This window comes from Nicotiana tabacum, chromosome 11 (genome assembly GCF_000715075.1).
Source record: "Nicotiana tabacum cultivar K326 chromosome 11, ASM71507v2, whole genome shotgun sequence".
In the NCBI taxonomy this organism is placed as follows: domain Eukaryota; kingdom Viridiplantae; phylum Streptophyta; class Magnoliopsida; order Solanales; family Solanaceae; genus Nicotiana; species Nicotiana tabacum.
In genome coordinates, this window is record NC_134090.1 from 105,611,886 (window position 1) to 105,629,135 (window position 17,250).

A 17,250-nucleotide genomic window follows, 5' to 3' on the forward strand; every position below is an offset into this window, starting at 1 on the left:
GGCCTAGATTTGATGCCTTGAGATGGCTTGATATTGCGCTTGGGACGTAAGGGGCCCCTCCCAGAGTCTGTACACCCCCAGTGAGCGCGGGTACCCATTGTGATGTGAGATTGTTGCCCGAGGGGCGAATTGTGGTTATTGTGCCCGAGGGGCAAACTTCTATTTGTTTACTTACCTATCAACTACTTGCTTTAATTGTTGAATTTTTACTTGCCTCTTCACTGTCTTATTGCTTAAGTGATTCCTTTGCTGCTTCATTATAGAACGCCATGTGCCTTATGTTTTTTCTTACCTTCGGTCATTATTTATATTTATTACTCACTGGGTCGGAGTACTCACATTACTCCCTACACCGTGTGTGCAGATTCAGGCGTAGCAGGTCCCGCTCCCGAGTGCTGATTTATTCTAGCTTCATGCGGATCTTCAAGGAGTCATTAGGTAGTTGTTGGCGTTCGCAACCTGGAGCTTCTCTCTATCTATTTCTTATGTTTCAAGTTCAGTATTTTAAACTCTGTAGTTACATTTGAGGATTTAGTATCATAGATGTTCGTGACTTGTGACACCCTGGTTAGGGCTGTGTCAGCATGGATTTCCACTTTGTTATCTATATTTTTGCTAAATATTGCTATTAAATCATGTTTAAACTATCTTTATGTTATTTAACTACTTAAAAGGACGAATTGTGTTAGACTGACTGACCTTGTCTTCACGAGAGGCGCCATCACGACCGGGTTCAGGGTTTGGGTCGTGGCAGGTTGCGTGGCAAAAAAGAGGTGTGATAGCGTCGTCGAGTTCATTTTCTTGTATAATCCTTAAGGAAGGAATTTCTACCTCTGGGGGAATGACAGCCTTTGTACCATAAACCAGCATATAGGGGATTGCCCGGTTGATGTGCGGGCTGTGGTGCGGTATCCCAATAGAGCAAATGATAACTTTTCGTGCCACTGTTTATGCCTCTCTATCATTTTTCTCAATATCTTCTTGATATTCTTGTTGGCGGCCTCTACAGATCTATTCATCTGAGGCCTATATGTTGTGAAATTCTTGTGTTTGATCTTGAAGGTTTCACACATAACTTTCATCAAGTCACTGTTGAGGTTGGAGCCATTATCAGTAATGATCGACTCTGGAATCCCGAATCGACAAATAATGCGGTCATGGACAAATTCTGCCATGACTTTCTTAGTTACTGCTCTGTAAGATGCTGCTTCGACCCATTTGGTGAAATAGTCTATGGCTACTAGGATAAACCTGTGTCCGTTGGAAGCGGCAGGCTCGATTGGCCCAATAACATCCATTCCCTAGGCGACGAACGGCCATGGTGATCTTGTTGCATTAAGCTCATTTTGAGGTACTTTTATCATGTCTGCATGTATCTGACAGCGGTGGCATTTCCCGATATGCTGGATGCAGTCCTTTTCCATAGTCATCCAAAAGTAACCGGCCCGAAGTATCTTTTTTGCTAAGACAAAAATGTTCATATGTGGACCGCAGGTCCCAGCATGTATTTCCTCTAGTAGCCTGGATGCTTTCTTTGCATTGACACACCTTAATAGTCCCAAATCAGGAGTCCTCCTATATAGGATTCCTCCACTATGAAAGAAGTTGTTGTACAATCTCCAAAGTGTGCGCTTTTGAGTAGGATTTGCAAGCTCTGGGTACTCTCCCTTTGCCAAATATTCCTTTATATCATGAAACCAGGGCTTTCCATCTGCTTCCTCTTCGACATGGGCATAATAAGCTAGCTGATCATGGATCTTTACTGGAATGGGATCAATGAAATTCTTGTCTGGATGTCGTATCATAGATGACAGGGTAGCCAATGTGTTGGCGAACTCATTCTGGAGTCTAAGAACATGTTGGAACTCCGTCTTTGTGAACCTTTTCCTCAACTCCTGTACATGATGCAAATACGGGAGTATCTTGGAGTTCTTGGTCGCCCATTCTTCTCGTACCTGATGTATAAGTAGGTTTGAATTTCCAATTACTAGCAACTCTTGAACATTCATGTCAATGGCCATTTTGAGCCCTAGGATGCAGGCTTCATACTCAGCCATGTTGTTGGTGCATGGGAACCTGAGTTTGGCGGACACCGGATAATGCTGGCCGATTTTTGATACTAGGACTGCTTATATGCCAACTCTTTTGAAATTTGCCGCTCCATCGAAAAACATTCTCCAACCATTATAGGATTCTACAATGTCTTCTCCTATGAATGATACCTCTTCATCAGGAAAATACATTTTCAGGGGTTCGTATCCTCCATCCATGGGATTTTCAGCAAGGTGATCTGCTAGTACCTGTCCCTTGATTGCTTTCTAAATTACGTAGACAATGTTAAACTCACTCAACAGGATTTGCCACTTCGCTAGCTTGCCAGTGGGCATGGGCTTCTGAAAGATGTACTTCAAAGGATCCATCCTTGATATGAGATATGTAGCATAGACACAGAAATAATGTCTCAGCTTCTGAGCTACCCAAGTCAAAGCACAACAGGTATGCTCTAACAGAGAATACCGGGCCTCGTACAAGGTGAACTTCTTACTAAGATAATAGATGGCCTGCTCCTTCCTCCCCGTTTCATCATGCTGCCCCAGAACACAACCGAAATCTCCATCCAATACTACTAGGTAGAGTAATAAGGGTCTACCTGGCTCGGGCAGGACTAAGACTGGTGGTGTTGATAGGTACTCCTTGATTCTGTCGAAGGCTCTTTGGTAGTCATCAGTCCATTTGGTCGTGGCGTCCTTCTTCAAAATCTTAAAGATTGGCTCACAAATAATCGTAGACTATGCTATGAATCGGCCTATATAATTGAGCCTTCCCAAGAAGGTCATCACATCTTTCTTGTTCTTTGGTGGTGGCAATTCTTGAATAGCTTTGAATTTTTATGGATCCAGTTCTATTCCTCAGCGACTCATAATAAACCCAAGTAATTTCCCAGCAGGAACACCAAATGCGCATTTTGCGGGGTTCAGTTTCAGGTTGTACCTCCGCAATCTATTGAAGAACTTCCTCAAATCTTCCACATGATCAGTGGCCTTCTTGGACTTGATGATGACATCATCTACATATACCTCAATCTCCTTGTGTATCATATCATGGAAGATGGTAGTCATGGCCCTCATGTAGGTGGCCCCTGCATTCTTTAGGCCGAACGACATCATCTTGTAACAGTACATTCCCCACGGCGTAATGAAAGCTATTTTCTCAGCATCTTCTTCATCCATCCATATCTGATGATAACCCGCAAAACAATCTACAAATGACTGCAGCTCGTGCTTGGCACAATTTTCAATCAGGATGTGTATGTTCGGCAAAGGAAAGTCGTCTTTTGGACTGGCCCGGTTGAGATCCCGGTAGTCGACACAGACTCTAACCTTCCCATCCTTCTTTGGCACTGGCACGATGTTGGCTAACCATGTCGGGTATTCTACTACCCTGAGAACCTTAGCTTTGACATGCTTAGTGAGTTCTTCCTTGATTTCCAGACTCATATCAAGCTTGAACTTCTGAGCTTTTGCTTTACCGGCAGACATGTCAGATCGGTTGGTAGTTTATGAGCCACAATAGACGTACTCAGACCAGTCATGTCATCATATGACCAGGCGAATATGTCCTCATATTTTTTTAGAAATTCTATATATTCTCTTTTCTGATGGCGATAGGTAAACATTGATTCGTGTTTCCTTGACATTTTCTGCATCTCCCAAGTTAACAACTTTTCTCATCCAAGTTGGACTTAGGTCTGTTCTCAAAGTTCTCAACTTCTTTAACAATCTCGTCAGGTATTTCATCTTCCTCTGAATCAATGTCTGATTGTTGCGTTGTCTCATTGCATGTCACAGTCATTGGTTCATCAAGATAAGTAATAGTAATGTTATATAAGTAAGGTAATGAGAGAAAAATAATAATGAGTGTTGGTCATAAGAAAAGTCAAAATGCTTTGATAAATTGCATAATTGTTTGGAACATTGGAGATCTTATTGCGGGAATTGAAAAATGCAAAAAGAAAATCATTTATTAAATGAAAGTAGTGTATGGTGCTTGTTTTAGCCTTGCTACCCCGAGGCTCGTCGGGCTTTGGTTGTCCTGATGGTCCTATTATTGAGGCGTGCCCCTCTGCTCACAGCCTGTATGGAAGGGCCTTCCTCCCCCTTCTCCTCAAGAACAACACAACAGTCCATGTCATTGTCTTCCAGGAACAAGTTCTTCACCGCGGCCAATGCTTCTTCTTCCTCTGACCCATAAACAATGTTGGCCTATTGGAAAGTCTGCTCCAAATGCATTATTGGCTGCTCCAGTGGATAGTAAGGACCGCTCCATAGTGGTGACCAGTTATTGAACTCCTCCCAGGTGTAATCATATCCCAGACCGAAAGTAGTGCCATGCTTCTTGAGTTTTATGGGCTTAGAGATTTCCTAGAGATTCTTGCCGAGCCCCTTGCCAGGTTCGTACCCACTCCAATTTAGTATACTCTCGATCTTGTTATCCCACCATTTGTCCTTGTCAACAGCATTTACCCGTTCGATGTGATGGTAAGTCTCTTTACCTAGCTTCCTTCTTCTTTCGATCGACAGAATGGTCTGGCGACTGTATATAGGGTTGCTACCATCACCGTGAATGATCACCTCTTGATGATTCCATTCAAATTTTACTGCCTGATGCAGTGTTGATGCTACGGCCCCAGCAGCATAAATCCACGGCCGTCCCAACAGCAGGTTGTAAGATGCCGGCACGTTTATCACCTGGAAATCGATATTGAACCATGTTGGTCCCATTTGCAAACATAGGACAATCTCACCAATGGTGGACCTCTAAGAACCATTGATTGCTCCATCCTTTATCTCGTGCAGTCCTTTACCCAACTTCTTGAGTGTTACCAGTGGACAAATGTTGAGATTGGAACCTCCATCGATTAGGATTCTGGTGATAAAATAGTCCTCGCATTGCACGGTGATGTGCAATGCCTTGTTGTGTCCCAACCTTTCAGGTGGCAACACATCCTCATGAAAGGTGATATTATGGCTCTCCAACACTTGTCCTACCATGTTATCCATTTCCCCACCAGTGATGTTGCTTGGTACGTATGCTTCACTCAGCACCTTTAGCAGAGTATTCTTGTGTGCCTCAGAATTTTTGTAGCAAAGCAAAAATGGAGATTTGCGCTGGTGTTTTGTTCAATTGGTCAATGACCGAGTATTCCTTGGCCTGTATTTTCCTCCAAAGGTAATCTGGTCCTATCTAAATGAAGGGTGGCTGGTTGGAGGTTTGCTTGCTAGACTCAGCTAGATATTCGGGGGTATAGACTCTACCAGTTCTTGTCATACCCTGTGCTGCAACGGTCTCTTCGAACCTGACCTTGCCTTTCCTCCTTGCCTCTGCTGTATAATCCTAGGGTACAGCCTTTGTATGGAATGGTGTCATGGTCGATATTACCACCGGGATCGGCGTGGCTAACCTCACTCCGAATGGAGCATGTGCCTTGGGTGGTAAAATTGTAACCTCAAATGGTGCAGGTGTATTTGCCGGAGACATGAATTCAACCTCAATTGGTGCTGGTGTCTTTGCGGACAATGTTGCTTCAAATTCAAGTGGTACAAACAAGTTCACCTCAGCATCCTCAGACGGTTGTATCTGGACTATGATTGGATTGAGAGTGATTACTGGCTTCTTCGGGTTATCACCTTCTGTGATCAACCTGATAGATCTCTCGGGATCCCAATCATCCTCTATTTCAATCATGTGGATACCTCCACCCTTATGGTCTGGCAGAGGGTTGTTGCGGACATTTGGAGCGGGTTCCTTTGCCACAATAATCTTGTTATCAATTAAAGTCTAGATCTTGTCTTTCAAGGAACGGCATTCATCGATGGTGTGCCCTTTCATGTCGGAGTGGTATGCGCAGGATTTGTTTGGGTTAACCCACTGAGAAGGGTTCTCAGGGGTTGCAGCAGGGATGGGGGTGACATAACCAGCAGCTTTGAGTCTCTTGTACAACTGGTCAATGTGTTCAGCAATGGCCGTGTATTGTTTTGGAGGTCTGCGATCAAAATTAGGTCGGGGTATGGGGAAGTTTTGGAGTGCAGGAGGTGATTAATAGTGGGATGGTTGAGCATTATAGATTTGGTAGATGTGTGCGGGTTGGGAGTATCTAGGTGAAGTAGGCTGATATGTAGGAGGTGGAGATGACTAATAAGTTGGTGGTGGAGCTTGGTATAAGGGTGAAGGTGCTTGGTAATTTGGGGTTGGCTGACATATGAGTGGAGGTGTTGGGTAAGTTTGGTATTTGAGGGGAGATTTGGTTCTTTGTGCAACCATCATGACTCCTACGTCCCTTTTCTTGGGCACACTACCGGACTGTATAGCCTTATTTGTAGCTTGCAAGGCCTCAAAGTTTGTAACCATACCGCTTTTGATACCCTCTTCAATTCTTTCACCCAGTTTGATAATGTCAGAAAATTTATGGTTCTCAATCATCATTAGTCGTTCATAATACTGCGGGTCCTGAGCCCGGACAAAGAATTTGTTCATCTGTTCCTCCTCTAAGGCAGGTCTGACCTTAGAAGCTACGGACCTCCAGCGAGTAGCATACTCGCGAAACATTTCTGTAGGCTTCTTCTTTAGATTCTGAATATAGAACACATTTAGCGCATTCTCTATGTTAAACCTGAACTTGTCCATAAAGTCAGACGTCACGCTTACCCAGCTTGACCACTTCTTTGGATCTTGGCTGATGTACTAGGACAACGCATCCCCTTTCAGACTCCTCATGAACAGCTTCATACGGATTCTCTCATCCTTCCCTACTCTAACCAGCCTGTCACAGTACGTTCTTAGATGGACCATTGGATCCCCTGTACCATCAAATATTTCGAACTTCAGAGGTTTGTACCCTTCGGGCAGTTCGACATCGGGCTATATGCAAAGATCTTCATAGATCAGCCCCTCAATTCCCTTGCTTCCTTCAATGCCTTGAATCCAGCTAGTCAATTTCTTAAGTTTCTCAGCCAGTTTCCTGATGAGAAGGTCTTTTTTATCGGACTCGGGTGTGCTTGAGATAGGTTGGATGGAGTGTGGCATGGTCTCCACTTAGATAGAGGTGTTATGGTGGGTGTAAAAGTGGTCATTTGTGGAGTTCTAGAGTTCTTGGATGAGTAGTGGAGTGTTGTTTGGGGTATGGCAGGTGTTGCATTGGGTCTTTTGGTGGAATAGTGTGAAGAGCAGGATGATTCTATTGTTTTGGGATGTTTTGAGGTGGCGTAGGGTTTTGAGTATTAGGAAAGGTGATATCTGGGGTGCTGAGGGAAAATGACAGGCTTGCTAGATTCCGAACTTGATCGAGCTTGTCTTGGAATTTCAACAGCTTTTATTCAAGTTGGGATACATTCTCCTTAGGAACCTGAGTACCATAGCTGTTAGTGGCCTCTACCCGTTCAATTGTATTTTCCTTTCTGACAGTGTTCAAATCTTCCATTTTGCCTTTGTTCTTGTTTTTGATAGGAGTAAGAAGAGGAGTGGGTGGAGGGCCCCTGGATCTCGTGGAATAGGATGATGTTGCCAGAGTGAACGAACTAACCTTTGGGGAGGGGAATAATAAAAACAAAACAAAGAATAAAACAAAAAGGTAACCAACTTAGTGAGGATCATAGAAAGTATTGCAGTATTTAAACACATAATGCGGGAATGTAAATCGTGTCCTAATTTGGGGACCTCTTTGTGAACGAGGTAGGCCTAGCGACAAATTTATTTGGAGAACTTAGGATGCTAAATGCCTCATTTTATTGATAAAAAGTAGACGAATCCCAAATTGACACTAAATAAAAGAAAAATCACTAATGGCCGTTAGCCTTATTACATTTTATAAAGCGAAAAGATAAACTCCTATCTATTTGGTCCCAAAAGGACCTTCCCCAAATTCGGCATCCTTGGCTCCGTCGAACAACTTTCCCAACTCGCGAAGTCTCAGTAACAGGTAGGCTCTGGCTAGATATCTGCCTTCGGTCTCTTCAGCATTTTGATAGTATTCGACCCTTTTAAGAAACTTTCTCTCCAATTCCACTATGCCCCGCTCCAAGTATCCCAGTTGCTTGTTGGCACTGACAGCCATGTCCTTCCATTCCTCAATTAGCTTCTGGTTGGACTTTTGTATCTCGCGGTGTTCACTTTTGCACTCCCAGATTCTTTTGCACAGTTGGTTGTATTTGACCTGTGCCTCGGCCCTTTCATCTATAATCATGTGTCCTCGAGCAAACCCTGGCTGGAACAGACCATCATGATTGTCTTCCAACCAACCTGAGTAGAAAGGAGCGCAACCAGCATGATACCTGTCTGGCTCGATGGTATCTCTCCCCATTATGAACTTGCAGTGCCACATATGCTGAGCTTGGCACTTATAAGGACTATCATCATTCTGGAAGTCAGCCCGAAATGACTCATATTGTTGACCCTAGGTATAACCTGCTTCCTACCAGCTTTCCTCATAACTCAGAGAGGGACGTAAGGATATATTGCTCTCAGACCGATCAGTATCAGGAAAGGTGCATCTCGGGATTGGGCGATGAACTCATCGGTTGGAAAACCACTCGAACATCCATTGGACTTGTTCTTCAGTTAGATTATCAAATAGCTCCAACCATCCTTTGGCATCCTCAGGATGAGCGAACATATCGGGGACGTGATTCATTCACTTTGGATGATGGAAAGTGACGTGATCATCCCAGTCCCTTTGCTGAATCTCTTGTCGGTATTTGCCCCTTTGGAGATGTTCCATGAGCCAGAGTTGAAGTAATAAATTGCAGCCTTTGAAGTGTTTTGCTCCTTGTTGACACTTCTCCAAGGCTCGATATATGTCGGTAATGATCATGGGCACAATGTTGAATGGTTGCCCACCAATCCCTTCCATTAGGGTCTTAGTTACCATAGCCAGCATGGTGTGGATTCTTGCTTTCTTCATCGGAAACACGATCAGCCCCAGGAAAAAAAAAACATGAAGACGAAGACCCTTTGATGGATGTGCCCCAAAGATGTGATGGAAAACTCGTCAAGGTAGGTATGGTAGGATTTGTTGTGACTGTACCTTTCATACAAATAGTCAAAAGGGATGTAGGATTCCTTCAGACTTGTCAATTCTGGATTCTTCTTTAAACCCATCATTTTAAGGAAACCCCTACCTTTGCGGTTTTCAGGCATTAACAAACCCAGAGTTTCTCATACTAGACCGGCCAATCCTCTTATCTCCTCTAGCAAGGGTGTCATTTCAATGTCCCCAAAGCGGAATACAGCCCTTTCACAATCCCAAAACAGTGTGGCAGCTTCTATGATCTTGTTATTAGGTTGGATCTCCAGGAGGGATGGTAGATTTCCTAGATATTTTCGGATGAGAGTTTGATCACTAGAGTGAAGATCTTTCCACCAGCTTAGCAGTCTTGGGTGGATGTTGGTGATCATGCCGAATCTAGGGACTTTGTGCCTCATATTTCTGCAAGAAAAATAAGGTTAGGCCCTTACCCCCACCAGACTCGACTATTTAATACCAACAATTAGCATGAAGTATTTAGTTCTCCAAATAAATGCACAGAATATGGTGGTATCCATTTGGGTTCAGGGAAACCCGGTGGACTTTGGACAAGGCTATCTTAAAGAATCATTATGTGGACAACATAACTGACCCAGCTAGGTTTGACCATGATGCATGCACAATTTTGAACAGAGTAAGGTTTCTATGGGGTTTTAGACTGGTACCCTTGAGCGGACAACTCAAGGGGGAAAGCACGGAACCGTCGACTGCACCGCTGATTGACTGGTTTTACCGCAAATATGCCTTTCCGAATTTAGGGGTAATAATATATGAAGAGCGCAACCACTCATTATAAGCGTTACTATGGTGTTTGTTTGGCACGAGTGGAGTATGATGTTGAGAATGATTATGCAATAATTAAAAGCACATTGACACGTATTTGCACGTTTAAGAAAGCGATAAATACAACAGTTTCATAATTTAAAGCAGTAATAAAGGAAAGAAACAAAGAAGATAAGTCAGTTTTGCCCCTTTTTTGAAAAGAAATTAAATGCTCAAAGGAATTAAAAAGTAATTGCACGTAAGGGAGGGTATAAATTCACAAGAACAATCTGAAGTGGTAAAAGCCTAACATCCCTAGCAGAGTCGCCATGCTGTCGCGTCCCCTTTTTCCCTCTTTGCATCGGAAAATCAGGTTTATGACATTTTGGGTGTAGGATAATTCATTCCTTTTGGGAACTGGGTTTTGCATTTGAAGAGTCGCCACATAATGAGTTAAGGTGCATTAAGACACCTATAAAGTTCATTTCTAAGTTTATTTGATAATCAGAGATAAGGTAAGGGCTTGAAATTATCCTAAGGGAAAGGTGATAGGCATCCCTCAGGATCCACTAGTATGGTTCCGGGCCAGACAGTTTTGTGAATTTGTACAATTAGTAAATGGACAAATATAGGCTCAAATAGTAGGGGATTTGAGTTTAAACACATAAGAGTTTGAAAGAGCAATTATTAAAAGACGAATTTTTGAAGAGAAGTCATAGTTCTACAAATACATGAGAGTATAAAAAAAGAAAAGGAAAAAAGGGGGGGTCCTAAGTTTATTTATAATATGGATCACATCAATGCGATACCCGGTATGACACTCCTCAGAAGAGGGGATACACGTGGTATTAGCGCACCGGTCATCATATCTATATCTACCCTTCCCACCCCGTTAAGGTATTAAAGCGCGGATTGGTCTCGACCTCTATTGCATGCTATTACCCATCCCATTCCTATCAGTCCCGGAAGAATTGAGGACTACTATTCCTATAAGAGGGAGGATTTTAGGCTGACTCTTTGGTTTTAAAGGTAAAAGACTAAGGCGACATTCAAAATACATAGGACTGCATATTAGGGGAAAACATGTAAGCAACCAAAAGGCTCATATATACCTCCTCAAGTTAAGCACATAAGTAGCACGACTCAAACACATTTAGGGTTAGAGTTTAAAATATTAAGACAGGAGAATTTTAGTTGTTGAAGCAGACCAGTTTATTACATAACTCAGATAAGAAGTCCGAATTAGGCCTGCCTACTGGTTGTAGCAATTACTAATTAACAAAGGCGGATTCAATTTTGTTGTTATCACCTAAGGCTTGCCTAAGTGTATTGGTGATATCCTATAAGCATGATATCTATTACTGATTTCGAATGTAGCAAAGTAGCAACAGTTTTAAACAGGCGATTTGGGATCCTATAGGCATGCTTTCTAAACTGTATTAATAAAAGGAGTAGGTTGTTTAAGACTGATTCAGAACAGTACGAGTCGAACTGATTTTAAACTAGACTGGTTTCAGATCCTATAAGCATAATCTCTATTATTGCTGATTTTTAATTCCTATAGACATAATATCTAGCTGAACGTGAAACAAAGCAGCCATGATTTACTTGAAATTCCTATAGGCATAATTTCTATGAGAAATACTGATTTTAACCTTATGAAAACGATGTCTGATTATAGCCGTTTTAGATCCTATAGGCATGGTGTCTAAGTGGGGTAATAAAACATGCAGAATTTAAAACAGGTCTTATAGGCATGTAATCTAAATATAGAATTAAAACATGTAGAATTTAAAACAGGTCCTATAGGTATGTTATCTAAATGTAGAATTAAAACATACAAAATTTAAAGAAGCAGATCCTATAGACATGTTCTCTACCCTTCTAATAACTAAACATGCATAATTACCCATCCCTTTTTCACTAGCCAACCCTAATATTTTTTACAAATTATTACAGACCAGATACTGAATTACATCAGAAAAGTGTAAAGAAGAAGTTACAACCAGAGGAAGCCTGATTCTTGACTTCCTCTCTGAGTTATGGAATAAACCACCTCAAACACCACTTGTTTCAAAGCCTTTCTCAGAACTGGGTGTGCCAAAGTTCCCTAAGGGTCTCAAGGGACCCCGGGCAGTGCTTACACCTAGGTTTGCACAACCAGATAGAGATGAGTACAGTGTGGAAGGGCCAGCCCTTATGTGTCCAAGTTCAGAGGGAGCTCATGGGTCCCAAGGCAAGGCTCACACAAGAAGGGCAGAACCTAGGTTCTAAGAGTGTAGTGGAAGTGCAGAAACAGAGATTTATTTAAAACTGGGTTGATAATAGTAAGGGGTAATGGTAATTTGAAAACCATTAGTAGTAAAACTTAAACTACACAGGATCAGCAGTTGCACAAAGGGGTCAGGGTTTGGGAATACATTGCATGAAGCATATGACCCTATGAGGGGTCAGGTTTGGACATGCACAACAATAGATGATGTTGGCATGCCCACAAACCAGCCAGAGAATACAAACACATAAGGGGATATGGGGTTTGGGATTCATAAGTCAACAAATCACATAATCAAGTGACTGACAAAGTACATAAGGGAGAACATTAATTTACAACATGCTTAATAATGAAACTTGATTGCATAAACATAAGCAGAAATAGCAAGAGTGAAGGAAATAGTTAAAGAAACATGTTGTTGTTATGCTTGAAGATTAACTAGGACATACCAGTAAGAAGCAAAGTGCAGAAAGGAAAAGTAAAGCAAATTTTCACAGCCTAGCCTTGGCTTTCAGTCGGCTAGACAAAGCAGTAACACAAGTAGTAACAAAGAAAATAAAGAGAGTTTTGAGTGAAGTGTGTGTTCTGAAATCAGATGGTTCGTTCGTGTCTTTGAAAGAAAAGAAAGTGGGTATTTATAGTTCTAAAAACAGGTGAAGAATAAGATAATAAGTAAAGCCTTAACACAAATATAGAAACAACCACAAGTCAGAATCAATTACACAAGTGATTCCCTTTAATTAAGGAATCAATGTTTAACGGGTAGTAACATGTTCAAATAAGGAAAGAAATCAGTTTGAGGATGGATTGATTATTGCCATAAAGGGGGCAGTAAAAGTATGAAGTAAACAATTAGGTCTAAGTACACAAATATGCTTATTTTGGAAAAGATTCAATAAGGTAAAATATCATAGTAAAGGAAAGGAATCAATTAATTTTAAACAGGCAAGTGAAATCAGGGCTCATATAAGAAAAGCTCTTGAAATCAGTCACAAGATCAAGATCAATCAAGGAAGAAACTTCAGCATATAAATAGAGTGAACAAAGCATCAAACATGCGAGGCCAAGCACATTGTCAAAAGAAATAGCATACAATAGTAGCAGAAATAAGCATAGGATTAAGTAGTGAACAAAGTTAGATAGTCAGGGCTCACACGTATAGCCAAAGTGAAGAAGAGAGTTAAAACAAGTAAAGGTCTCACGGTAACAGGTGAGGAAACCTTTCGAGAAGTTAGGGTTTCAACCATAGTCGAATTGAAAGATAGTAAAAACCAGATAAGTCACATAAAGAAAGAGAGTCTGAAACAAGAAACTTTCAATCGAGTCAAGTATACATTCAAACAAACAGTTTAGATGCAAAGACCTAGGGTTTTCAACAATAATCGAGTTTAAAAGATGGTAAAACAAATAAGTCAAACAAGAACTTAATCAAACAAGTACACATCTCACAAACAGTCTCAGAACTCGGATGAGACCAAAAAGGAATTAGGATTTTCAACATGCTAACTCAGATAGAAGAACAACATGAACAAAACTTAGCAAAATCACAAACAGCATTAAAATCGGAGAAGAGATCTTTTGAAAAATTTAAAGGAAAACCTTAACGAAAAGTTGTTTTGAAAGAAAAGTTGAAGAACTTTCGAGAAAAACACTTAGAACATTCATAGCAAGTACAGATCTAAAGTAGATCTGAAAGAAAATCAAAAGATGTTAAAGATTAGGATTTCGAAAAACCTAAAAAAGGTGAGAAAGGCCTTAAAAGTTTCCGATCTAACCAAGAAAGTCAAGGATCTGCCTTGAAAGGTCATGAATGGCTAGAGAAAGGTCATGGATGGCCGGAGAAAAGCCATGAACAGCAATCGAGCAAGGACTGGACCAGATTCCTTTGAGTACTGGCCATGAAACCACAGAAACAAACACCTAGGAGCCATAGGAGGCCATTACACATCTCCAATGGCCATGGGAGGCCATGGATTAGGCAGGGTTTAGGGTGGATTAGGGTGGGGTTGGACGGCGGTGGCTAGGGTTCATGAGGTTTAAGAGAGAGTTGAGAGAGAATAGGGATTCAGAGGCAGCGGTTGGTGAGAAATGAAGTAGGGTAAGGGGTTATTCAGGGTTAAAAAATTAAGGGATAATTGGGGGCATTGACCTAAATGATTAACGGCTGGGATTAAAGGGGTTAGGTGGAAATCCGGGTTGGGTCATTTTAAATGGGTTAAGGGGTCAGGTTTAAACGAAATTGGGCCGGGAGAAATTGGGTTCAAATTGGGGCTCAGTTTAGGCTACAATTGAAATGCAATTGGGCTATTATTTAAATATCCAATTTTCTCCTTTAAAATTATAAAAAATAGTAAATTAATTTCTGGAAACAAATTAAAATCACAAAAAACTTATAATATATAATTAACCCTATAAAAATACTGGACTTAATTTTAATGAATATAAACGCAATTAAATCTTAAAAGAGGCTAATATTACAATTATATACAATTTAGCTTTGAAAATACTAAATAAATTTGTAAAAATATGCAAAAAAAATTACCTTAGCTATATTTTAGCCTAAATATGAAAGTCTAATAAATGAACTACCAAAGATAATAATTTTGAAACTAATTATTGGATTTTTATGGACAAAACAGGGGAATAAACTGATTTAAAAACCTTTAAAAATTAAGGAAAAATAATAAAACATTTTGACATACTTATATATTCATACATATGCTATTTTGAAGGTATTTTGCATATTGAAAAATATATAGAGAAAAATTGGGTATCAACAACTACTTGATTTTGAGTTCCCTTGTGATCCTTGACCTCAAAGTCAAATTCTTGCAACAACAAAACCCACCGAATTAACCTAGGATTTGTATCCTTATTTTCCATGAGATAGCAAAGAGCAATATGATCTGTGTACACTATCACCTTGGATCCCAACAAATAAGCCCGGAATTTCTCAAAGGCATAGACAATGGCAAGAAGTTCTTGCTTAGTCACCGTGTTATTGATTTGCGCTCTATTGAGTGTCTCTCTTGCATAATAGACCGGGTGGAGAACCTTTTGTGACGTTGTCCAAGCATTGCTCCAATAGCTACACCACTAGCGTTACACATGAGCTTGAAAGGAAGAGACCAATTGGGTGTGACAATAATAGGTGTCGTGGTGAGCTTTTGCTTCAATTCCTCAAAGGCTTTGAGGCATTTCTCGTCAAACACAAATTTTGCATCTTTCTCAAGGATTTTGCATATAGGATTTACAATCTTGGAAAAATCCTTGATGAAATGCCTATAGAACCCAGCATGCCCCAAGAAACTTCGGGCACCTTTAACGGAAGTAGGTAGAGGAAGCTTGGAAATGATCTCGATCTTTGACCGGTCAACCTCTATGCCATGTTTTGAGATTTTATGCCCCAATACAATGGCTTCATCCACCATGAAATGGCATTTCTCCCAGTTGAGCACGTTGGTCTCCTCACATCTCTTAAGCACTTGTCTAAGATTGTTGAGACAATGCTCAAAAGAGTCACCTACCACCGAAAAGTCGTCCATGAAAACCTCTAGAATATCCTCCACCATGTTGGAAAAAATGGACATCATGCATCTTTGAAAAGTATCCGGAGCATTGCACAAACCAAATAGCATCCGGCTAAAATCAAAAGTTCCATAAGGGCAAGTGAATGTTGTCTTCTCTTGATCCTCCAATGCTATGTTGATTTGGTTGTAGCCGGAATATCCATCAAGAAAGCAATAGAATGACCTTCCCGCTAGCCGATCAAGCATTTGATCAATAAAAGGCATAGGGAAATGTTCTTTGCATTTTTATCATTTTCAATCACGGTCATGCCTCCCTTTTTCGGCACACATTGCACCGGGCTCACCCAAGAACTATAGGAAATGGGGTAGACTACCCCGACATCCAACCACTTGATGATTTCTTTCTATACCACCTCTTGCATGGCCCAATTGGATCTTGTGTTCGCAAATTCCGGGGGGAATCCCTCGGATGTCCACAATTTTCCATCCAATAGCTTGCCTATGCTCCTTCAAGACTTCCAACAATTGTTCTACCTGCACATCATTCAACAAAGAAGAAACGATTACCGGTAAAGTATCATTTGAGCCAAGAAATTTATACCTCAAGTGTGGTGGAAGTGGTTTGAGCTCTAGTTGTGGTGGCTCAATGATAGAAGGTATTACGGGAGGAGTGGCTCTATTCTCCAAGTCGAGAGAGAGCTTTGCCAGAGCATAAGTGTAGTACCCAAGCCCTTCCAATGCATTTACCGATTATATATATCCTTCCATATCTTCACCATCAAAGTTAACCAAAATAGCCGCCAACGCCTCACCGAGGCATTGTTCTTCCATATTCATTTCAACCGCATTTTCCACTTCATCAACAACATCAATCACCGAGATGCTCTCATATTCATGTCGTAGTTTCATACCCTTGCTTGCTTGGAATGTGACTTCTTCATCAATCGCACGAAATTTGATCTCATTCCATTCCGAATCCATTAGTGCTCTACCTATGTCTAGGAATGGTCTCCCCAAAATGATAGGGATCTCTTTGTCAACCGCACAATCAAGGATTACGAAATCGGCAGGTAAATGAAACTTTCCCATTTTAACAAGCACATCATCAACAATTCCTACCGGTTTCTTTATGGAACGATCGGTCATTTGCAATCTCATACTTGTGGGCATTGGCATACCTAACCCTGCTTGCTTGTAAATGGCAAGAGGCATCAAGTTGATGCTAGCCCCATTGTCACAAAGGGCTCTTGCAAAATCATGTGCCCCAATAGTACAAGGAATGGTGAAAGCTCCCGTATCTTCTTTCTTTTGAACGGTGGATGTTGCAATGATGGAACTAACCCGGTGAGTCACATTTACCACTTTATTTTTTGTGGTTCTCTTCTTGGTAATCAAGTCTTTCAAATATTTAGCAAAACCCGGAATCTCTTGAAATGCTTCCACAAATGGAATATTCACCGATAATTGCTTGAGAATGTCATAGAACTTTTCGAGTTTGATATCATCAACCTTCCTAGCAAGTCTTTGAGGTAATGGAGGAGGAGGTCTAGGAATAGGTAGTAGAGTTTTTGGTGTCTCTTTTACCTTTTCCTTTACCTCTTCCCGGC